The 25545-nt window shown below is 42.7% G+C and overlaps 1 long non-coding RNA gene and 1 pseudogene across 8 annotated transcripts in view; one reads left to right on the forward strand and one right to left on the reverse strand.

Moving 5' to 3' along the window:
* Nucleotides 1–27: 27 nt before the first annotated feature.
* LOC123384902 overlaps nt 28–25545 on the forward strand; it is a 221585-nt gene continuing 196067 nt past the window's right edge. For all 8 annotated transcript variants that reach the window (XR_006596671.1, XR_006596679.1, XR_006596682.1 and 5 more), the window contains exon 1: nt 28–158. This is a non-coding gene — a long non-coding RNA (uncharacterized LOC123384902). The remainder of the gene's footprint in view (nt 159–25545) is intronic.
* Nucleotides 24287–24407, reverse strand: LOC111557028 (annotated as a pseudogene).

Genomic DNA, 25545 nt, shown 5'->3' on the forward strand with positions numbered 1-25545 from the left:
GAACGCGCCGCTGCGCGAGCCCCGCCCCCTGACGATTGTTGCCGAAGGCGTAGCGAGCGCTTCCGAGCTCACTCGGCTCCTTCCGCCTGCCCCGCGCCGGCCCGACGCCCTCGGGAGCCGTCGTCCCCCAGCTCGCTTTAGTGGCCTTCTGCTTTCCGGTAAGAGGCCAATGCCATAAGAATGAACCTGTCGCGTTTTGGTGAGCGTGAAGTCGTGCCTCAGCAGAAACCACTGATTGCATTATTTTCTAGGAGCTGGTTTTGTCAGGCAGCCCTACATTGTATCAGAGTGACTCTGAGCAGATGCCTTGCGTCTCTGAGCTTAGCTTCCTCGTTTGTACAGTGAATGTACCCACACTTCACCAAGTGGTTGTGAGGCTTACGGGAGATGACGTGGGCTTTGATGCGTGGAAGCCAGTGCTTGATACGGGGCTCCGTGTGCTTTGCGTTTTGTGAACTGGTGGTCCATTCTCATTTTGGGGGTGGGGACGCTGAGGTCCATCAGGTAAAGACCTTAGCTGCCCAGACGGCACAGCTAGCAGGTGGCAGAGCATGTGTGTGTGTGTGTGTGTGTGTGTGTGTGTGTGTGTGTGTGTGTGTGTGGTGCGAAGCCCTTGCACATCACGGGTAAGACCCACGGTGGCAACAACAACAAAAAGTACTTAAGAATAAACATTAACAAGTTACAAGATCCTCCTGCTGAAATCCCTCAACCTTTGCTGAAAGGCAGAAACAAGACCTGAGTAAACGAACAACATATGCCATATCTTTGGATGACAAGTCAGTCTCAAAAGCATGCCAATTCTTTCCAAGTTAAATTACAAAATTAGCGCAATTCCCGTCAGAGTCCCAAGTACTCTTGGGAATGTGTTAGAACTAACTAAATAATTTCAAATTTTATACAGAAGATCACCTAGTTGTGAGTTATCAGGAAGCCCTTTAAAAAAAAGAGTAGTAAGCATTTGCCCTATAAAAGATTAAAATAAACGGAACGCCAAGGTATTGGCACAGCAATAGGAAAATAATCAGAATAGAAGGGAAGATTTATTATTTTTCTTGAGATACATTGGAGTAAAAACACTTAATAATCTAGATTGTATAGAATTACCCGTTATAAAGTAGATATTGCTGTCAATCTAGTCTGTACACACACACACACACACACACACACACACACACACACACACACACCTGAGATGATGCCCATCTAATGCTAAAGATAGTTATTTCTTTTTTTTTATTTTTTATTTTTTTACATTTATTTTTGATAGAGAGACAGAGCACAAGTGGGGGAGGGGTAGAGAGAGAAGGAGACACAGAATCTGAAGCAGGCTCCAGACTCTGTCAGCACAGAGCCTGACGCCGGGCTGGAACTCACAAACCGCGAGATCATGGCCTGAGGCGAAGTTGGACACCCAACCAAGTGAGCCACCCAAGTGCCCCAAAGATAGTTATTTCTGATTCATTGATACATTGGTTTTGTAGAGCACCACAAACTCATGGCATGAAACAAAAGAAACTTATTCACTCACAGTGCTGGGGTCCAAAAGTCCAAAATCAAGGTATTTGGCAAGCTTGGTTCTTTTGAGATCTCTGGAGGAGAATCTGTCCTGTGCTTCTCAACTCCAGGGGTTACTGGCAAAACGTGGCATGCCTTGGCTTCCGATCATTGTTGCTGTCTTCACATGGTATTGACTGTGTGTCTGTCTTCTTATAAGGGCACCAATGATTGAGTTTGGACCCATCCTAATCCAGTATGACCTCATCTTAATTATAACTACAAAGACCCTATTTCCAAGTAAGACCCCGTGTCTGGGGTGGACATGAATTTTGGGGGACACTAGTCAACGTACTACAGGTTGGATTTTTTTTATTTTTTTTTAACGTTTTTATTTATTTTTGAGACAGAGAGAGACAGAGCATGAATGGGGGAGGGGCAGAGAGAGAGGGAGACACAGAATCGGAAGCAGGCTCCAGGCTCTGAGGCATCAGCCCAGAGCCCAACGTGGGGCTCGAACTCACGGACCGTGAGATCATGACCTGAGCCGAAGTCGGACGCTTAACCGACTGAGCCACCCAGGCGCCCCCAGGTTGGATTTTTAAAAGCTTCTCCTAAGTGTTTTTCTACATGTTGTGAGTTCTTTATAAATACATAATATTTTAGAAAAAAATGTAAGATGTTTCTTTCAAAAACTACAGGAATGTGAGAAACTCTACAGTAAATGATAAAGACAGTGTTTTAGTGGAAAAAGAATGGTTTGTTAAATGCTGTTCCTATGATGAAAGTAGAGACACTTAAAAATAAGATACAGTTGGGGCACCTGGGTGGCTCAGTCAGTTAAACATCTGACTTTGGCTTAGGTCACAATCTCACAGTTTGTGAGTTCAGGCCCGCCTCAGGTTTTGTGCTGACAGCTCAGAGCCTGGAGCTCGCTTTGGATTCTGTGTCTCTCTCTTTCTACCCCTATTCTGCTTCTGTGCGCACTCTCTGTCTCTCAAAAAATAAATAAATGAACATTAAAAAAAATAGAGACTGTTAATTAAAAAATTTGTGGCATCATAACAGGAACAAAAGTAAATTTAAGATGGATTGAAATCTATATTCAGAAGCATATGCTTTTTTTATAATCATGGAAGACATAAAAATAAGAGACCCTGAGCCAGTGGTTATACCGCTTGGAGATTTGATAAGACACACAAAATCCTGTGTCATGCCAGAAATTCTCGTACAGTGCTTGGGCCCCAGAACCCCCATTTTTAACTAGGACTCCATGTGATTCTCTTGTAGGTGTTCCACCAACCACAGTTTGAGAAGCACTGGTACAAACGAGCAGGTTAATATATTTGTCTATGTAAATAAAAGACAAAACTTTGGGAGAAAATATTTGCAATATTTAGCATGCAAGGCATTAATATCTCTACTATAGAAAGAGTTTCTAAAAAAAAAAAGGGGTTTCTAATCATCAATAAGAGAAAGACAACCCAATAGAAAAATGAGCAAAGAATATACATCTGCAGTTCACAAAGGAAATACAACTGATTGAAAAAAAAACCGGAAGAAAGAATCTAAACCTCACTAATAAACTAGGAAATGCATATTTAAATAATAATCATTTGTGTGTGTATTTTCCTTTTAGATTAACAATTATTTTAAAAATTACTAATAAAGTGTTACGGCAAAGGGTTGATTTGGCCTTGCCTATCAGCATTTTAAGTTTTTACATCCCGTAAACTGGCAATCTCACTTTCGAGAATTTGTCTTACAGATACAACAGCACAGTGTATATGATATGATGACGTATAAGAATACTCACTGGGGCATTGTTTGGGTGTCAGACAATTGACAACAATCAAACATTAAAGGTTGAAAGTCTGTGGTACATCCACAAATGTAGCACAACACAGATTTATGTGGACTGACTTGCAAATGTGTTCTCGGTATACTTATGGCTGGTGGGTGAAAAGGAAAGTTGTAGAAGAATGTGCAGGTTGCCATCTCATTTTTTTTCCCCCAAACACAGTTGTGTGCTTATATTTCTCTGTGTGAATGATAGCTACAAATTACATAGAAGGGTCTGGAATTGGAGGAGTAATCTGGGAATTTAGGCTGGTTGCTTGCAAAGCACATTATCTATTTTGTTTAGATGACATGTATTCTGGGGTTGGCTTAAAGGTAACTTCTGGAACTTTTAAAGGAAGATGATATATATCCCACTCAAGCCATATCTTTTTGCTGCCCCTGGGGGAGCAAAAAAAAAAAAACCCTAGAAACAAAAGTGCATCAAAGACCGCCCTCCCTGCCCCAAATCACTAGGGATTTTCTCTGAGGGTGCAGCAAAGAAATGAGGGACACATATATTTCACCCCTCACTTTATAGTATAATTATCAAAGTCGCAGTATTTCAAGCTCCCAGAACTTACTTTGTTTTCTTATATACTTATTTATTTATTGATTCTCTCCTGCACTGGAATCCAAATTCTAGGGCCGTTTGCCATTTTGTATTCAGTGACACCCACGGGTTAGCATGCTAACCGCAATAAATGTACACCAAATACATGTTGAATGACGAAGATTTGAGTGGTTTTTACTTTGAGTGTGATTTTGGTTTTGTGTGTTTTGCTTTCGCATTCTGTTTAAATTTCCAGATGCCCACCTTCTCCATTCCCTTCTCCCAAAATGTTTCCTCAGTTCATCTTGGAATAATTACAATAGCCAAATGTAAATAACAGATCCTTCATAAACAGATCATTCTGAAGCACAATCTCCTAGTTTAAACAAAAAATACCAACGAGATGCCTGAATATATCTCTCCTTCTATTTCTTTTATTTTTGTTTTTTTTTAATGTTTATTTTTGAGAGAGAGAGAGAAGAGGGAGAGAGAGAGAAAGGAGGGAAGGGATAGAGAGGGAGGGAGACATAGAATCCGAAGCAGGCTTCTGGCTCTGAGCTGTCAGCATAGAGCCCAACGCAGGGCTCGAACCCACAAACAGTGAGATAACGACCTGAGCCAAAGTCAGACGCTTAACCCACTAAACTACCCAGGTTCCCTAATTCTTAAATGAGTAATCCTCAATTTCTTTTGACAGCTTTTAAAATTTGAGGTGTATCCTGTAATGTGCCGATGACGATCATTTATTCACGCCCTAAATATCGAGTATTTAGTTCACGCCAAATACTGTACTAGTTGCTCATATGCTTACCTATGCTTACCGTATAGGTGGAGCCCTTGGGCACCAGGTGCGAATCTCTCCATAGCTCACTTAACAACAAAGTGGTTTTCTTTGCCTGGAGCTGTCTGATGCCCCAGCCATACTCATCCCTCCCTGCCCCACTCAACTCCTTACCCCTTGGCGGGTTAGTTCTCCTTGACAGAACTTGTCAGATTTGTAATATAAAAAGTGATTTAGTGAGCTTCTCAGGAGGGAACCATGTCTGATTTGTTTGCTGCTGTTTTCTCGTTGTGGCCATACTACCTGTCATATGGGAGGCATTTAACAAAACATAATCTGAATGACTAAATAAACATGGGGTATGCATTGTCTGGTTTTCCTGGCAACCTTAAAACATGGCCTCTTTTAAAACTGCTTGAGACATCCAAAATTACAGGATATTCCATAATTTGAATGTAGAGCAAGCCGATTTCATCACAGCCCTGATAATAAAATCAGCAACACTCACTTCCAAAAACTATTTTTTGATTTCATTAAATATGTTCAGTTCTCTACAACACATACAACCTTTTTTTTCCCCTAGCAAATGTTACTCTCCTTCTCCACCTCAAAGTATTGCCAGGAGGCCCTATGCTAGGTAAGGTTAATTGTAAAAATTTAAGCGCGCTTCTGTGAAAAAAAGAAAATCCAATGTTTGCCTAAGAAACAGGTAAGGAATTTTTTACTCAGAAAGAAAGAAAAAAAAAAAAACCCTTCAGACTGTTAGAGTACATACAGATAGAGCACAGCAGAGATCTGTGTCTTTTGGTTCAAATGCGTGAAGAGCAAGACAGCCAAAGCTCTTGGTGTTGTAAGCACAGAAGAGCAAAGGGAGCCTCTTCCAGAAACTTGCTCAGACTGGACGGGACTAGAGCTGATCTCTTAGGGATGGGAGAGTGCGCTTGGCAGGCTCTGATGTGGAGCCAGTGCAAAGCAGAAGCCAAATGTCATGTCGAATTAGAAACAAGTCTGGACTTAAGAGAGACTTCATTCAAAACGATTATCGCAAGGGGTAGGGTGTAGCATGAGGGGGATGAAGCTGTTGCAATAGGGGGATGGAGACTATGGAAATGGAGACGCTGTCATGACCATAACATCTGCAAGTGTCTCCAGAATGGTTGTCTTTGATAAAGAGGGGTAAACAAGGTGAGAAAGATCCAGGTGTGGGGGAGTGAATGAAAGGGGGAGCATGATAGGATAGTACATCAGGGATGTTTTCTTCTGAGGTCAGCCTAGTTCTCAGGAGGGGTTGTCAATGGGCTCAGGCTGAGGGTGGGCCAATGTTCAAGCACCTGGGGGCAGGAGAGAAGCTCAACCAAAGTTTGATAAACAAGCATTTTGTTCCCGTTGATCAGTGGGGACAAAATAATTCAGCTCATTTATGAGGCAAAGAATGGGAATTTGGAGGGTCTGTGTCTGGAGTCATCCTGGGTAATCAAAAGGGAGTTCCTGTGAGTCTTACCTAAGTCATAAGTGGAGGAGGGGTTCTTTGCAGTGTCATCTTCCAGAAGCCAAAGTACGGGTGGGATATCTCTTATTCTTTGCTGTTTTCCAGGAGCATGGGGTTCAGTTCAAATTCAACACTGTTGGCAGGAAGAGCTTCTGAGGACAACCTCAGAGTCTTCATTTATTCCTTCTCTGACTCTTTCTTTACATAGATCTGAGTTTCTGATCCCTTTATCCTTTTTATCCTTCTCTTTGGAAGAACTTTTCCCATTTCTTTCAGTGTGGGGTCTACCAGTGACAACTGCCCTCAGGTTTTATCTGAGAAAGTCTTTATTTTTCCTTTATGTAACTTGGAAGGATAATTTTGCTGGGTACAAAATTCTGGGTTGGTGTTTTTGTTTTGTTTTGTTTTTTCTTTTCAAAATTCTGAATGTTTCTTTCCACTCTCTTGCTTACATGGTTACTGATGGGAAATCTGATGTAATACTTGTCCTATATGTAAGGTATCTTTTTTTTTTCCTCTCTCTTCTTTCAAAATTTTGTCTCAGTCTTTGGTATTCTGCAGTGTGAGTACAATGTGCCTACGTGTAGATTTTTTGGTATTTATCAGACTTGGTATTTTTTTGAGCTTCTAGAATCCATGGTTTAATTTCTTTCAGTAATTTTGGAAAATTCTAAGTCAGTGTTATTTCAAATATTTTTTCTGCTTTCCCTCTCATGCTTCTCCTTCTGGAATTCCCATTAACTTATGTTACATCTGTTGTAATTGTCCCACAGTTATTAAATATTCTGTTCAATTTTTTTTCATTCTTTTTTCTCTTTCATTTCACTGGGAAGTTTCTATTGACAGATCTTCAAGCTCACTGATTCTTCTTCACCTGTACCTAGTCTACTTCTGGGCCTATTAGAAACATTTTTAGGGTACCTGAGTGGCTCAGTTGGTTAAGCATCTGACTTCCACTCAGGTCATGATCTCACAGCTTGTGGGTTTAAGCCCCGTGTCGGGCTCTGTGCTGACAGCTCGGAGCCTGGAGCCTGTCTCTGTCTCCCTCTGTCCCTCTCTTGCTTGTGCTTTGTGTCTCTCTCTCAAAAAATAAAAGAAAATATTTTTTAAAAAGCATTTTTCATTTGTTGCACTTGTTTTGATTTTTCAGGTTACCTTTGAGTTTTTCAATGTTTATTTATTTTTGGGACAGAGAGAGACAGAGCATGAACGGGGGAGGGGCAGAGAGAGAGGGAGACACAGAATCGGAAACAGGCTCCAGGTTCTGAGCCATCAGCCCAGAGCCCGACGCGGGGCTCGAACTCACGGACCGCGAGATCGTGACCTGGCTGAAGTCGGACGCTTAACCGACTGTGCCACCCAGGCGCCCCACCTTTGAGTTTTTCAAGTTCCATCTCTCTGCTTCCATTACTCATCTGTTCTTGAATGTTATCTATTTTTTTTTTTTATCAGAATGTTTAGCATCTTTATTGTGATTATTTTAAATTCTCAATATGGTAATTCCAACATCTCTGCCATATCTGATTCTGGTTCTGATACTTGCCTTGTCTCTTCAGATTTTGGGCTTTTCTTGCCTTTTGGCAGGCCTTGTAATAGTTTGTTAAAATGTAGATATGGGGCACCTGGGTGCCTCAGTTGGTTAAGTGTCCAACTTTGGTTCAGGTCATGATCTTGCAGTTTGTGAGTTCGAGCTCTGCATCAGGCCCTGTGCTGACAGTTCAGAGTCTGGAGCCTGCTTCGGATTCTGTGTCTCCCTCTCTCTCTGCTTCTTCCTAGCTTGTGCTCTTTCTCTCTCTCAAAAATAAACATTAAAAAAAAATAAAAATAAATAAAGTTAGATGTGTTGTATTGGGTGATAGGAATTGAGTAGATCGGCCTTTGGTGTGAAGGTTATTTTTATGTGGCTGAGAGTCAGGCTGTGTTTACTGTGCTTAGGTATCAGAGACTTCAGTTTACGTGAGTGTCCTGGTTTTTGTCTCTCCATTTTCTTTGGGTTTCCCTAGGAGCTCCTTCCTGGGTAAAGTCTTGCAGTTTTTTTAGCTGTAACCCCCTTATTATACAAGGAGCCTATTGATTTGGTGGTAAGGGAGTGGGAGGGGAATCATTGTATAATCCTGTAATTAGGTCCTTAGTGTTTTAGTGAGTCCTACCCCTGGGCCATGACCTTCATAAGAGTTTCTCAGCTTATTTTCCTTCCCCTGAGGTAAGGCAGGAAGGCTAGAGGGGGCTGGAGTTGGCTAACATTCCTTTCCCCTGGAAGGCTCTAGGGAAGTTTTTTCTCTTGCTGCGTAGGTGTTTGTTGTGACGCATTTCAAAATGGTTGCTGTCCCTAGCCCCCACCCCCAGCCAGACAGGAAGGGATTTTTCCCCTATCTTCACCGTAAGAACCTACTGGGGGTCCCGAAGGTAGAACTCTGTGAAAATGTGGGGGATCCTTACTTACACTGGGCCTTCAGGAGCTCTTAACTCTCAGGTTAATCCATCCTCAGCTTCCAGCAGTTTCTGAGGCACGGGCATGTCCCTGCCTGTTCTGGCTTCAGCGGCTTCTGGTTCAGGTCAGCTGTTTTGCGGTCTCTGTCTTCACCTGTCCCTCTAGTTTTCAGGGTAGTGGTTTATCCCGTGACCTCGTTTCTCTGGTAAATGTAAGAAAAGTCATTGTTCTGAGGGAGAGAGACATGACTTCCAAGCTTTTGGGTTTTTTTTTTGTTTGTTTGTTTGTTTACACATTTAAATAATTTTTAAAATTCTCACAAGAATTGCATACCAGTAATCTCCAAATTCACTGTTTCTTTCAGATAACACAATCTTAGAAATGTATCTGCACTCTCTCCCCTCTCTGGATTTCTTTCTCCCATTTAATGTGAACAATATACTTTTTATGTTTATTTTTCAGAGATAGAGGAAATGAGTGTGAGCGGGGGAGGGACAGAGAGAGAGGGAGAGAGAATCTCAAGCAGGCTACACGCTGTTAGCACAGAGCGTGACACAGGGTTCACGAACCCATGAAATCATGACCTGGGCTAAGATTAAGAGTTGGAAACTTAACCAATGGAGCCACCCAGGTGCCCACGTGGGGCTCGAACTCACGAACTATGATGACATCATGACACGAGCCAAAACCAAGACCCGGACGCTTAACCAACTGAGCCACGCAGGTGCCCCAGGACCCTATTTCCAAATAAGGTCACATTCGTGGGTACCAGGGGTCAGGACTTGAGCACGTCTTTGGGAAACACAGTTCACCCCACAGCAGTGTCCTAAACAGAGATCTAAACAGAGGGCTGTGGTTGTGGGGATGGCAAGATAATTAACCGTGGGACATCCCTTTGCTACCTCTTTTGTCGTCTGAAGAACTTGGATTCAAATACTCACTGGCTGCAAAGCTGGCACAAGAGCTCTGTCACCCCTCAGTCTCAGAGTACTTATCTGTACGTGGACATTAACTGGGACAAGTGTGGCCCCACACAAGCAGCCTGGGCATCACCTCGTGAAAAATGCTAAAGTCAGGCCCCAGCCCAGACCACTTGAGCTGGAGTTTGCATTTAAACCAAATCTCTAGATGACTCAGAAGCACAGTGACGTGTGAGGGGCACTTAGCACGGTCCTTGGGGCATAATAATCTGCCAATAAATGCTAACCGCCCCCCGCCCCCGACACTATAAAGGCCCTTCAGTAAAACAGCTGAGTTTACATTTAATTTCACAACTTTAGATGGAAACAAGAGAGAAGGGACAAGAGTAGGCCATTTTTTTTTTAATTTTTTTTTTTTCAACATTTATTTTTGGGACAGAGTGAGACACAGCATGAGCGGGGGAGGGGCAGAGAGAGAGGGAGACACAGAATCTGAAACAGGCTCCAGGCTCTGAGCCATCAGCCCAGAGCCCGACGCGGGGCTCGAACTCCCGGACTGCGAGATCGTGACCTGGCTGAAGTCGGACGCTTAACCGACTGCGCCACCCAGGCGCCCCAAGAGTAGGCCATTTTTAAACTACCCCAAAAGAAACTGGTTAACTAGCAATAGGCTGGTAGTAAAATGTTAACTCTTAGGGCACGTGGAATATCTCAAAAAAAATTTTTTTTAATTAAAGAAAATATTGTTCAGGGCACCTTGGTGGCTCCATTGGTTAAGCTTCCAAGCTTGAGGTCATTTCTACTAGAAACTAGTAGAAACAATACAACACCTCGGTGTTCCATGTTTCTGAATGGATGGTCGTCGGGAAGGTTTGGTGGCTGCTGAGAACACTTAAAAAAAAATTTTTTTTAAAGTTTATTTATTTTTGAGACAGAGAGAGACAGAATATGAATGGGGGAGGGTCAGAGAGAGAGGGAGACACAGAATCTGAAACAGGCTCCAGGCTCTGAGCTGTCAGCACAGAGCCTGACGCGGGGCTCGAACTCACAGACTGCGAGATCAAGACCCGAGCTGAAGTCGGATGCTCACCTGACTGAACCACCCAGGCACCCCATGCTGAGAACACTTTAGACCTTCTCCAGCCCTTGTCCTACTTTGCTGTTCATTTTGCTTGAGAGAATCCGAAAAAAAATAATGGCGTTTACGTCATGAAAGTAAATCAGCTATATTGTATGTTAGAGCAGAGAAGCCCCTGGTTTGCTTTTCTCCTCAAATACTTTTCGAAGCAAAGCTCTATTTTCCAAGCCCGACAAAATCTTCTCCACAGGAAGAGTCTTGTCCACGTGTAGTTAATTGCCTAGATATTTACTTGAGAACTGGATCAAGTGTTTATCATCTGACGACGTTGTGACAGTTAAAAAAGACAAATCTTTGGGTTTGTTTCTATTGGTTCCCCCAAAGAGTCTGAGCTGCAGGAAGTTAAAATTCAATGCCAGGTTTTATTTCATGATCTTCCCAAAACAAATACAGCATTTTGGCTTTATCTGGCCTCTAGCGAAGATCAAGGAGACTGGGAATGAGTTTTCCTTCTTCACTCCCCTCTAAAAATTGTTAGTAGTAGGAAAAAAAATGTGGGTGCTGGTGGCTGCCTGGAAGCTGTCGGCTGTATCACCTACATGTGGCCTCTTCGTGTGGCCCAGGCTTCCTCACAACATGGCGGCCTCATGCCAGCTCGGTGCCCCAATGGGAGCGACCCAAGAATGAAGGGCGAAGCCAGCCAGCCTTTTCTCTCCTGCCTTCATGAGCTGTGCTGCACACCAAATGCCACATGCTGTTGGTTACAAGTCACCCAGGGCAGCCTAGATGTAAGGTGAGGTGACGATTCTCCCCCTCTTGACCAGGGTCTGAGGAGTGGGCAGGTATCTCGTACAAATTGTCGCAATACCCTTTACGAGTAATCCACGTTTCACACAACGTGCAATGAAATTGGCCCTGCATTTTAGCTGAGGACGTTCAGCACAGTTTCTGCCTGAGCGGCGCCAAGACACCACGCCTGCCTGGCGCTCGCGTTCCTCCATCCTCAACTCCGCAAGGAAGGGCCCCAGAGGCCGCCACCCCTTCGCAGAGCTGTGATTTTCTGCTTCTTCCTGCAGCTTCACCATCGAAACCTTAGAGGTCGTGGTTTGAATTCCTCAGACGTTCCTCTGGGAGGAGGCTGTTGTTCTGCCGCCTAGAGCCGTCCAGGGCAGAAAGAGGCAGACAACACGTCTGATCTGATCTCAGTCCTTCTACCCACTTCTTTCCTATTGTGATTACTAGCAGACAAAGCTGCCGGGTACTGCGAGTGCTGGAGGCCGCTTCTTGGCCTCCTTTGCTCTTCATGCAGCAACCGTAGCCACGGAATATCCTTAGACTCCCTTTGAGGGGTCTGCTCAGGCCCACCCCTCACCGTGGAGGCGTCTTTCTGCTAGAGGTCTAAGGCTGTGAGCCCGTGAAGCAGAGTTGGTGTGGTTATCAAACTAGAAAGCAGTCAGGGCTCGGGGGGAGGCCTGACTCACTGAAGTGCTACATGAAGCATATTGGCACAGACAGACCAACAACCGGACAAACTGGGAGGATGTCACAAATACAGTAAGACCTGGGATCGCGAGTAACTTGTTCTGCGAAGGTTCCACAAGACGAGCAAACATTTCTAATACATTTTAACTTGATAAACGAGGGATGTCTTGCAATAGGAGTCGTACGTGACGTCGAAAGTCACATGATCACAACTGAGCCCGTGGTTCTCTCTCTCTCTCTCTCCGGGATTGTGGGTGATCGTCTCTCATGCTCGGTCTCAGGCCACAGCGTTTGGGAGAAATCAGTGATTTTTCAGGACGTTCGAAGGTGTCCACACCTGGCACTGGTGTATTTTTGGTCACTTCAGAGCACCTAGGGACAGTCCTTTGCTTTTCCGTGCAAGAATGAGCTTGGGAATGCTTTGCTCTGTTCTAGGTCAGGCTGCCCTTTCCTCTGCTGCCTTATTGCCACTTACATTAAATACAGTACATGACAATGGTTTGTGAATACCGTACCGTAGCATATACAATGGCCCCCATGCAGAAAAAGATTCCATGGGCCAATCGACAGCAGTGATTCCATTAGTGATAGTGAAAGCCTCTCTACACAATAACCCTCCTCTCTCTTGTCTCCCTCGCACCAGCCGTAAGGGTTTTCAAAGGGAAGTGCCGCTTAATTTGTTTATTTTTCTTTATATTTTGTATTCTCCTTATTATTGTATATTACAGTATTGTAATCATTTTTAAAAAATTTTTTAATGTTTATTTAGTTTTGAGACAGAGAGAGAGAGAGAGAGCGAGTGGGAGAGGGGCAAGAGGGAGACACAGAATCTGTAGCAGGCTCCAGGCTCCAAGCTGTCAGCACAGAGCCTGAAGTGGGCCTCGAACTCAGGAACTGTGAGATCATGACCTGAGCCGAAGTCAGACACTTAATGGACTAAGCCACCAGCCCTAGTATTGTAATCATTTTTACATGAATATTTTTGGGTTGTGGAATGAATCATCTGAGTGTTCCATTATTTCTTATAGGGAAATCTGCTTTGATATACAAATGCTTTGTATTACAAGCATGCTTCTGGAATGAATTAGGCTTGCAACCCAGGGTTTTACTATACTAAAAAAATACGTTGTTTATCTGAAATTCAGATTTAACAGGATGACCTGAATTTTTATTTCCTAAATCTCCTAACACTAACGACGTAGCCTTCCTGTTTTTCTTGCACGCCAAGGTAGTTCTTGCCACAGCCCTGAACTGTGGGGGCCTCCTGATTATACTTTAGGGACAGCACAGAAATCCCTTTGGATTTGCCAAAGTGGCCTCCTCCGCCTGGGACATTGGGATCATCCCACCAGCTCTGCAAGACAATCCCTTTCCCGCATGGCATATCGCAAAAGTCGGGAATCTGTTTGCTGTTTGGTGGGAAAATGTACATCTCAGTGTAATTTTAATAGTTCTTGTTCTCATGGGTGAGGGTGAGCATTCTTTCATATGTGTAAGGGTTGTTCGCATATGATGAGCAGTCTGTGAGCAGTCTATATCCTGTGTGTGTGTGTGTGTGTGTGTGTGTGTGTGTGTAAGTCAAGTTTTTGTTTCTTCCCTCAATTTCTAGGAACTCTTTCATATCAGAAAGCTCGGTCCTTCCTTCATCCCAGACTGACTGAATGTACTTCCTCCCAGTTTATTGACACTACTGTGTCTTTTGTTTATCGATGGCTATTGTTGTCTCCTGAATCTGTTATCTGCTTACAGGTGAATTAAAATCTCTCCCTGTGAATATTGCTGCTGGGTATTTAATGTCCTTCATGTTATTTCTAATGGTTTGGGGGCAGGATTCTCCTCTGTGTCACATATCAGGGTTTTTTTTGTGTTTTTTTTGTTGTTGTTGTTTTTTCTGGATTTGCTTCGTTGTACTTTGCTTATCTCTTTACCTGAACTGAACCACTTTTATGGGGTGTGCCTTTTGTGCACAGCATAGAGTTGGATTTTGCTTTGTGATAAAATCTGAAGATCTTTCTCTTTTAATAAGTGATTTAATCCTATTTTCATTTAATGATTAACAGATAGGTTTGGTATTATCTCTGTCCCTTTACTTTGTGTTGTACTCCAGTTTCTAGTGTATTTTTTAAAAGTCTTTCACTATGTGATTTGTTTTCTTTGCTTTTTGTATATAGAGTCTTTGTATTTAAGGTATATAGTCCCATTTTATTGGCTACTTTTATAAATATAACGTTACCTATACTTTTACTCCTTCATTTTTTAGGCGGCATAGATGACATTAGAATCCTCCCCCTCCCTCTTTTTTTTCTATAACCTGATTGTGGCAATCATTATGTATTTTTCAGTATTTACATTTGAGCAGTATGGTCGGCTTATGCAGACTCCCAGTGATCGTCCAGGGATTCCCTCTCCTTCCACTTCTGATCCCGCCTGGCCTGTGGTCCTGTGACCTCCCCATCCGTGTGCAAGGCATGCACATTCCTGTCCTCACCCTTTATCACCGCGGCCGCCTACAGAGCCAGCCTTGCGGCAATGCTTTGGGTGGACTGAAGTTCATCCTCTGAGAGTTCCTCAGAACGTCTCGTGGGACTCGTGGTCTCTGCGTCTGTGTACTTCAAAAATGCCTGTCGCTTATGTCTTTGAAAGACAGCTTGGTTGGAGATAAAATCCTTGTGTCCTGGGCTGTTTTTGTTGTTCCTCTATTTTTAATCTCAGAGTTACTTCCACATTGTTTTCTGGGGTTGACCGTTGCTGGAAAGAAATCAAAAGCCACACTGATCGTTTTACCAACCCGCCGCCCAAGGAATCTGACTTCATCCTTAAGGCCAGGTCACCTCACTAGGATGTGTATGTTCCTTGAAGATTCTCATCAGTTTCTCAAACGTAGTGGATGCTTTTCTCATTTGGAATTGTGCATTCTTTTATGTTGGAAAAATTTTTTTTATTATGTATTGAAATATATGTCTCATTTTATGGTTGCTGTTATTATTGTCATTATGAGTAGGGAGAGTCTAGCCGCTCAGATGTTGTTTTCTGTTGTAGTTTTTCATCTCTTATCTTCTCTCTGATCCTTCTAAACTTTTAATTTCCATTCTTTGTTCACTTTTCTCTTTCCTATCTCTGTTTCTCTACGTTTTTATTATCTCTTGTCCCTTGTTTGCCTTTCAAGTGATCTTCATTTCTGTATGATTCATTTATTTGTGTTTTTGTTTAGTCTTGCCATTACTTACAGTCTTGTGTTTCTCTTATGGGGTCTTTCTTCATAGAGACTTTTCCCTTTGTTTAAGAATGAGAATGTTTCTTAGTTACTGGTATTAAATAATCTCTGATATATTTTCAGTGAAAAAAAAAAAGCCAACAGGCGGAGCTCTATGTCACTGATTGTGTAAAAAAGGGAAAAGAGAAAGAAGAAATGTAAATGTGTTTGTGTATGTATATAACATATTTCTGAAATAACATTCGAGAGATGGTGACATTGTGGGCCTTTGGCAAAAGGGAGACTTTTTGTCATTGGTATGCCTCTTGTAACGTTTGTAGTTTGAACCATATGAATGTATGATCACTTCAGATGAAATGAACTTGATACAAATGAAAATAAAACTGAGGGCAGCTGGAAATACATGTGTTTGTTTTTAAAGTGTTTTTTAAAAATTTTCAAAATGTTTTTATTTTTGAGAGTGACAGTAACAGAGTGCAATCAGGGGAAGGGCAGAGAGAGAGGGAGACAGAGAATTGTAAGCAGGCTCCAGGCTCCAAGCTGTCAGCACAGAGCCCCACACGGGGTTCGACCTCACGAACTGTGAGAACGTGACATGCGTGAGTTGAAGTTGGATGCTCAACCGACTGAGCCACCCAGGCGCCCCTGTATGTGTTAGTTTTTAAAATAAGGACTAAAGGGGCACCTGGGTGGCTCAGTCAGTTAAGGGTCTAACTCTTGGTTCAGCTCAGGTCATGATCTCACGGCTCATGAGTTTGAACCCTACATTGGGCTCTGCGCTGACTGTGTGGAGTCTGCTTGGGATTCTCTTCCTCTCTCACTGCCCCTCCCCTGGGCAACGTGCTGGGAAACTCATGCTTTCTCTCTCTCACTCAAAATAAATAAACAACAAAAAAAATTTTTTTAATAAAATAAGGACTAAAAATAACATTAGCAAGATGTCCCCTGCTCTATCAGACATTCAGATGTTCCATCGAATTCTAGAACTAAGTGGGTTTAGGCCAACGTGAGAGCCACAGGTGAATGGGGTAGAATAGAAAAGGAAGACGTGTCCTTGCCCTGCACAGAGCTCAGCCCCACATGGGCCCAGATCCCATTCTCTCATTCCTGCCTCATCCCCTGTCATCCACTTGGTTAATTTCTTCTTTCTCCCGGGTTAGTTCATCAGTGTACAAACATGATGAATTAGCCCCCATTAAAGACAAACAAAGCTCCTGACTCTAGGGATGTACTTCTCCAGGCACTTCTGAAGATGCCTGTTTTTACTGTTTCTGGTGTCTTCACCCCTATTCTCTTCAACTGAGAACTCCTCCACAGCAACACCTCCTCCCTGCTGCCACTGACTCGAACCCTTCTGCAGCAGCTTTGAAAGAGCTGACCTCCCTTCCTTCCTAAAACACTCTCCCTTCTGGGCCTCAGGGCACTGCACCCGGGCCTCCGGCACTGGCCTGTCCTCTGCCTTTCCCTTCCCTTCCCCACCCTCTGAGCTAACTTCTCATTTACCCTTTCTCCCCTGGAGGCCCTCCCTGCAGACCGCATGAATGCTAATGACCCTCCCAAACTTGTATTTCCAGCTGGAACTTTCCTCCTGAGGGAGGTCCTACGCCCACTTAATGCCACCACTTGACAGGTAGAAAGAATTTCTTATTTAAAACAAACATATTTAAAACAAGGCTCTGGCTGTTCCTACCTGGAACTTTGCGCATCACCAGTTTTTACCACCTCAGTTACCATCTCTCTTCTCTTGCGGCCGGTGAATCACCAAGTCCTGTAAGCTTGAACGTGGCTACACGCCTTGAGTCTGATCCCTTCCGATCCTCCTGGGAACGGCCGCCTCCCTCTCTCTTGGATGACTCCTCACTGGCCTGTTTCAGTCCTCCACACACTGCTCCACAAGCAGTGGAAATCCGACCACCCTCCCTAGCTACAAATCTTCATTCCGTGGCCTGCACAGACCCCCATCTAAATCTCTGAACTTCTGCTCACTTATTTCTGTCCAGCTGCTTTGGCCTTTTTGCTCCCCCCACCCAAATACCAAGCCTATTCCTGCCCCAGTGCCTTTGCGTTTGCTGTGTTCTACCCCCAGACTTTCACAGGTTCTTTTCTGTACTACATGTGGGCACCCCTTGCATTATTCATGTTCCTTTTGCATCTTTCAGGTGTCTGCTCAATTGTCATTCTTCACACAGGCCTGCTCTGACCACTTTTGCTGAGAAAGCTGTCCTGTCTTCTTCTCCACGCGGTTGCTCTACTGCATTATTTGGCATTGTTCCTCTTCTTCCTACTTATCACAATTTGTTCATGGCCTGTGCCTATTACTTGACCAGAAGCCAGAAAAAGCAGGGATCTCATCCATTTCATGCAGTAATGTATCACTTGTGCCTAAAACAGAGCCTAGAATATAGTATTTGCTCAATAAAGATTAGTTGAATGAATACGGGAAAGAATGAGTGAATGAATACTCACATGTGAACTTGTTTATGTAAAAAATTAGTAAATAATGAATGTAGCAGTACAAAACAGTAGATAGAGCATTGCTATTTATTAATACCAGGATAATTAACTAACCATATGGGGAATAAATAAATTTCATGTCTTACCTGTGTGCATATAAATTATGTATGATTCTAGGAGAATTAAAGTTTTTAATTTATGTTTAAAATTCATGTTTTTATGTTTTATGCATCCTGGTATACATTTTCCTCTTTTTTAATGTATATTTTAAATATTTAAAGGTAAAAATCAAAACTATGCTCGTGCTTTAAGAATTTATATTTTATTACATGTGTATTTTAGGTGATTGTTTAGTCATGACCCTAAGGAAAAACCAATATGGGAACATGTTAATTTTAATAAGTAAGAACTTAAAGCTTCATCTTTTTTTTTTTTTAATTTATTTTAGTGTTCACCTATTTTTGAGGGGGGGGAGGGGCAGAGAGAGGGAGACACCAAATCCGAAGCAGGCTCCAGGCTCTGAGCTATCGGCACAGAACCCAACATGGGGCTCCAACCCACGAACCAAGAGATCATGACCTGAGCTGAAGTCGGAAGCTTAACCAACCGAGCCACACAGGCACTCCACGAGCTTAAAGCTTCTTAGTGTGAGAAATAAGCCCACTGACCCAATCAAGGGAGGGACAAGGAGACTCCGAACACAGTGGAGTGCCTTCATTAATGTTCTTGGAAGAACAGGTGTCTGACGGACAGGCACTCTGGGGGCAGTAACAGCAGACAATTTATCTCCTAGCGTGCAAGTCCCTCCCCTGGTTCCTCATTGGCTGAGTGCTACAGAGGTTACAGCCTGGCCCAGATGTCGCCTATGCCCATGGAAGGCAAAAAGTAGTCTGACTGAAGGAGCATACATTCCCCGAGGTGATGCAGAGACTTTCATTCCCTCCTCCCTTTATTCTATGGCACATGCTCATTGCAAAGCCTGAGAAAATAAGCCCACCAAATGGAGAGGGGAAGAACAAGGAAGTGAAGTGTCTAAAGGTTTGGGACTCCATTGTGTGTATGTGGTGGGGGGGGGGGGGGGCTTTGTACATATTTCCAGTAGGTTGTAAACCTACTGTTAACTGGGCAGCACAGCTTTATTTAGTATTTCTGAAAATGAATCATGTCTCTTCTCACACTTATGACAAAAAAAAGTTTAGAGACAATGTGTATAATGGGCTGGTAAAAAATATTTCAATATATGTTGCAAAGATCTAATAACCTTAGTATATAAAGAGAGCTTATAAATCAATAAGAAAGATGAATACCCAGTAGGTAAAATGAATACCCATGAACAGGTACTGCACTACAGAATTAAAGACAAACATTAGCATTTTTTACTTATAGTTAAAGAATGATACTTAAAACAACGTGATTCTATTTCTCTCTTATTGTATAGCAAAGATTTTTTTTAAATACTAAAATGATTCCTTGTATTGGCAGGGGAAAATGAATTCCTGTATACTACAAATTTAAATTAGCGCAATTTTTCTGGATAGTATCTGGCACTACTACAGCTCTTTTAAAAACGTGGACTAATCAAACCCAAATTTATACGTCTTAAAATTGTTATTTTTAAAATTGGAATATAACATACATATCTAAAAATAGGGGGTTGTAGGATTTTAATATACCCACGCAAAAGAATAGAATCAAGTCATTATGAATACTGTTACAGAGCTAAAATACTTACATGGAAAAATCTAACAGTTAATTAAAAAGTATGCAGATTAAAAATAGTAAGTTCAACTTTTGTTAATAAGGATGTGTTTATTACATGAGATCAAAATGTAAAAATTAGACATGTTACGGGGCGCCTGGGTGGCGCAGTCGGTTAAGCGTCCGACTTCAGCCAGGTCACGATCTCGCAGTCCGTGAGTTCGAGCCCCGCATCAGGCTCTGGGCTGATGGCTCAGAGCCTGGAGTCTGTTTCCAATTCTGTGTCTCCCTCTCTCTCTGCCCCTCCCCCGTTCATGCTCTCTCTGTCCCAAAAATAAATAAAAAAAAAAGTTGAAAAAAAGAAAAGAAAAAAAAATTAAAAAAAAAATTAGACATGTTACTTGTTACAGTAAAAATATGTTATCAAGAACAAATGGGAATTACTAAAAATTAATATTAAAAAGGTAAAGTAAAAAAATATGAAAAGCAAGCAGGAAATTGAAAAGATGAATAAAAATATGAAAACTTACCACAAGTACATAAAATATAAAAACATCAGTTGGCAATTGGAAACATTTGCTTTAATTTATTTTAAGGTTTATTTATTTTGAGTGGGAGAGAGAGAGAGAGAGAGAGAGAGAGAAGGACAGAGAGGGAGAGACAATCCCAAGCAGGCTCCACACTGTCAGCACAGAGCTTAACACGGGGCTCAAATGAACCCCAGGATCATGACGGAACTGAAATGGAGAGTCAGACGCTTAACCGACTGAACTATCCAGGCGCCCCAACATTTGCTTTATTTTTTATCTACACAAGTTATACATGAATGAGCTCTTGTTGGAAATATTCAGGAAGTATTGATGAAACACGGTCCCCTTGGTCATTCTGTCTCCCAGAGGTAACATCTATTATACTTGATGCATAGTCCTCTAGGCTTTTTCTTGTATGTATTAAATATATTATTTTGCTTAACTTTTTAACTTAACCGTATGTCTTAGAGTCTTTGCCTGTCAGTGCATCTAGATTTAACCCATTTTTTTCAATGCTACGTACTATTTCAGAGTATATACATAGGCTTGTGACTGAGCTCTTTTCCCTTTACTTGTCTATTAATTCACCCAACGACAATGTATATGCCTCACAGAGTTCCATTCTGGGGCTAGGGCTGGAGGAGCCCAGAGTCCTTGTTCAAGTCCATCATCTTTAAAAAAAAAAATTGAAGTTTCTGCCCTCCCCACCCCCAAACCAATGCTGTGGGCTCACCTCCACTTTCTGTGTCGCTGAGTGGGGTGTGCGTTCGCAGAGGGAGTGGGGGACGGGGGGAAGGAAGGCATGAGGTGTCTCAGTAAGAGGGTGGCCCCAGCAGCTTTGGAACGCTGACAGTCATTCGCCTCACCCTTTGAGAGCCTGACATATGGCAGAAAATATTGCTTTAAAGATTCTCCTGCAGGAAATACTGCTTTTTTTTTTAATTTTTTTTTCAACGTTTATTTATTTTTGGGACAGAGAGAGACAGAGCATGAACGGGGGAGGGGCAGAGAGAGAGGGAGACACAGAATCGGAAACAGGCTCCAGGCTCTGAGCCATCAGCCCAGAGCCCGACGCGGGGCTCGAACTCACAGACCGCGAGATCGTGACCTGGCTGAAGTCGGACGCTTAACCGACTGCGCCATCCAGGCGCCCCAGGAAATACTGCTTTAAAGATAACACCTGCATGATGTCTGAAGGCTGGTGCAAAACTGGCTGCTATCAGAAATTTAAGTCTATGGTTTTCTTATTTGTTCGGATGAGTAGGGACTCAGCTCAGTTTTAAATAACTTGACTCTCCTTTCCATTGCTTAAGTTTATTTAATAAAAGTTGGTTCCACCCGGTAGTGGCGGGATTAAAATGCAAAGTCATGCGTGCTTAGAGTCAATTTATATCTGTGTGGAAAGTTATTATTATTTTTGCCTAAACAGGCTATATATCATGCTGGGCACTCCTACTGCCAAGAATCTGAGATCATTTTATTTGAGATGTGGTTCGCCTTGGTTGGTCTCAGAAGCTCTGCAGGGCATTGGGGTGGGGGTGGGGGTGGGGGGGAGATGTGCCCATCCATGTTTTTGTGTGCATCTATTGTGAAAAACTTAGACATTGGAACAAAAACAAAACTTTATCGCAGATGAGAGGGAATAAGGTTCTTATTACTGTTACCTGGACCCCTTTGTCATTTCCACAATTAGAACTTATTTTAGAGACTTGCGTTTGGGTGCGCAGGAGTTGGCATGGGTGATTAACAATCCCCGCTTTCCCAAAGTCCAACAGAACGGCAGAAAAGTCACTTTAGCACAAAGGCATAAACAATAAACACGGAAACAAAAAGGATAGGAGGAGGGACTGTGTCAGGTGAGGGATCAATTGGGAGCGTTTTTACAAGTGGGAAAATGGAAGCGAAATGGTAACTAGTTGAATTAGGAGAAGGGGCAGAATCTGGAATCTTAGAATTTCTAGCAGGGGACGTCAAGAAGCAGCCAGCCAGTGGAAGCAGCAGGTGTGGCCGAGACCAGTCCGGGCTGAGAGAGGAGGAATAGTTGACCCTAGGAACAGTCACCCTTCTGGTTTCTTCTCTTGCTGCAGACTCTCCAGGAGACACAGCCCAGCAGGAGGTGGGGACATGGAAAGATGACAGATGCAGACACATAGCTTATGACAGAAATACAAATAAATTAGGTTATGTTACAAACCAATGTAATTTTGTCCACAAGATAACTTACTTTGGATCAAGGAATTACTTTATGCACATGATTGATGTTGTGTGTGTGTGTGTTGCATGTGTGGTGTGGTGTGTGGTTTATGTGAGTGTATGTGTTGTGCATGTTGTATGTTGCGTGTGTTGTGTCTATTGCGTGTACTTGTGTGTGTGTTATGTTTGGTGTTTGTTGTGTATTGTGGGGGGGTATGTTGTGTGTGTGTTATGCGTGATGTGTGTGGTGTGTGGGGTGAGTGTGTTGTGTGTATTGCGTGTGGGGCGTGTGCTGTGGATGGCTTATGTGTTGTGTATGTGGTATGTGTATATTGTGTGTGGGGTGAGTGTCGTATATACTGTGTGTGTGGTGTGTGGTATATGTATGTTGTATGTGTTGTGTGTGTTGTGTAGATTGTGTGTAGTGTGTGGTGTGTATGTTGTGTGTAGTGTATATGTGTTGTGTATGTTGTGTGGGGTGAGTGTGTGTATGTATGGTGTGTGTGTTGTGTGTGTTGTGTGTAGTGTGTGTTGTGTGTGTGTTGTGCATGTTGTGTGTGGTGTGTATGTGGTGTGTGTACTGTGTGGGGTGAGTGTGTGATATGTATGGTGTGTGTGTGTTGCTTATGGCGTGTGTAGTATGTGTTGTGTGCGTGTTGGGGGCGGGGGATGTAGCATCTAAACGTTGCTACCCTTAATCCCTCACAGCTCTTCTCTAAGAGCATTCTTTTGTCTCTTCTAAATTTTGAGGAGGGTACCTTTTGGGATGAGCACTGGGTGTTGTATGGAAACCAATTTGACAATAAACTTCATATTAAAAAAAAATAAACAAATAAACACAAGATCCACGTTTCCGCTCTTTCTTCCTCTAACTTCCCTGCCATGGAAGTCAGGCTCACACCTGCCATCTCTGCGACGCCCATCTACCTTGACCTTATCAGTCCTTTGTCCTCTGCCCCTGTGGCCCGAACTGCCCTGGCATTTAGAGTGGGTGGTCTTGGATTGTTGTTTTACTCTCAATTGTTTTCTGTTCAACTAGCACTTGTGTCCTACCATAAAAGTTTTGTTTTATTTTCTCTCACTTCCATGTTAAAAGGTGAGGCATATGTACTTTACCTCATTCTATAACAGCATGACTGTAGCACAGGGGGGCGGCCGTAGTTTTTAGCAGGCAGAGGCTGACCCAGATCATAGATTGCAGTTTGCTTTCGTGGACTCAGAGTGTAGCCCTGCATATGCGTGTGTTGATCAAGATTTCACTTGCTGGAGTTCGTATGCTTTTTTAGTAAAGTCCTCAACAGATCAATTCTTTTTCTGCAGTGGTTTTATTTTTATTTATTTATTTATTTATTTATTTATTTATTATTTTATTTATTTATTTATTTATTTTACATTTATTTTTTATTTTTGAGAAACAGAGTGAGACAAAGCGTGAGCGGGAAGGGGCAGAGAGAGGACACATAGAATCTGAAGCAGGCTCCAGGCTCTGAGCAAGCGGTCAGCACAGAGCCTGATGCGGGGCTTGAACCCACAAACTGTGAGATCATGACCTGAGCTGAAGTCGGACGCTCAACCGACTGAGCCACCCAGGTGCCCCTGCAGTGGTTTTATTTTAACATAATTTTAGATGTACCTAAAAGTTGCACAGAGAGTACTGAAGTACCTTTTTAGATAATACATAAGTATATGTGTTTTTGATTTAAAGTCAATACATTTAAACTCAATGAATTTTACATCTGATTCCTTCCGCTGCCAATCACCTTAGTTCCTCCCAAGTCAGAATCAAAATCTTCGAAATAGCCCTTTACAAAAGAATTTTTGTTCAGCCCACAGTTGTCACTATCAGTCCACAATTCTTTTGATCTCCACTTGAATACGGGCATACTTCAGAAATTCCCCACCTGTAATCTTCGGGACTACACTTTCTTACTTTAGGACCATGTGTAGGGTCAGAGTAGATGGATGTGCCTGGTGCTCAACTTCAGACACCCTCTTAACATGAATGAGTTCAGATCATACTCACCCCTGAGCGATCATGCCCTAGAACTGTACAGATTGTTGGGGTATGCCAGTACTGAGATTTACACAATGTGACTGTTAGGTGTTTCACATAGTTTTTTAGCAGATCTGTGTCCTGCAGTTCTTTCGCTTGGATCCGACACACAGTCCTGTGAGTAAAGGAAACCACACAAATACTCTACGAGGGGTTTCCTCTACGAGGAAAAACTCCATCGGGATAGACCTCAACAATACATAAATATATTTTTAACTAAATAGAACAAAATTGTTTTGCAACTTTCCTTCCTTTATTCTAAAATATATGTGGATATTGTTACGTCAGGAAATACATACCTATATGATAATTCTTTTTTTTAAATTTTTTAAACATTTTTATTCATTTTTGAGAGACAGAGAGAGACGGGCTGTGAGCAGGGAAGGGGCAGAGAGAGAGGGAGACACAGAATCCGAAGCAGGCTCCAGGCTCCGAGCTGTCAGCACAGAGCCGGATGCGGGGCTCGAACTCACAAACCGTGAGATCATGACCTGAGCCAAAGTTGGACTCTCAATCGACTGAGCCACCCAGGTGCCCCTCTATGATAATTCTTAATGTCTGCGGAGAAATTACAAATGAACCGTAATTTGTATAACAGATTCCTTATTTAAGCTGTGTAGACATGTATGCTATTTATAATTTTTTTCCTATTTAACGAAACGTAGTGATGCTAATGTCGTTAAATAATTTGTATATTTCCCTGTGCATTTTCTTGGTGACGATTTGTAGGAGTTACCGAGTTGAGGGGTAAAGCATTTTTAAAGACTTCCCATGCCCTTGCCAGGTCACCCCGCAAAGCTTTTGTCTTTACACCAGCTGCACATGAAAGTGTTTGTTTCATTTGACTCCTGACCACATTGGACATTATCTTTTTCATGTTTTCACACTGGTTGCCAAAAACCGTGTTTTTCCTTTTCCACTGATTTGTATATATTTGGTGACTAGTGAGAGTGAACACTTTTTGTTTTGTTTTGTTTTGTTTGTAAATGTTCAGTAACTTCCTATCAGATGTTAAGTAAATGAAACCCTCAAACCTTGGTGAGTGACAGAATGCTAGGTGTAGAAAGTGTCACAGAATGACCTGCAGGGCAGTGGGAAGCCTGGGGCTCTGGCAAATGGGATCTCAAGAAGCAAGAGTAGAAAAATGCATGAGCAGACTTTGGGAAACATTAAAAATGAAGAGCCTCCTTCCAGGCCAGCCTGAGCTTGAGGTGATCAGAGGACACGTGGATGGAGATTTTCAGGGGCAGTTTGATACGCCCCCTGACCCTGGTTGACCAGCTCTCCAGCAATTCTGCCCCTTCACCTGTCTGACAATATGTGTCATCTGGGA

This window comes from Felis catus, chromosome A1 (assembly GCF_018350175.1).
Source record: "Felis catus isolate Fca126 chromosome A1, F.catus_Fca126_mat1.0, whole genome shotgun sequence".
NCBI classification, from domain to species: domain Eukaryota; kingdom Metazoa; phylum Chordata; class Mammalia; order Carnivora; family Felidae; genus Felis; species Felis catus.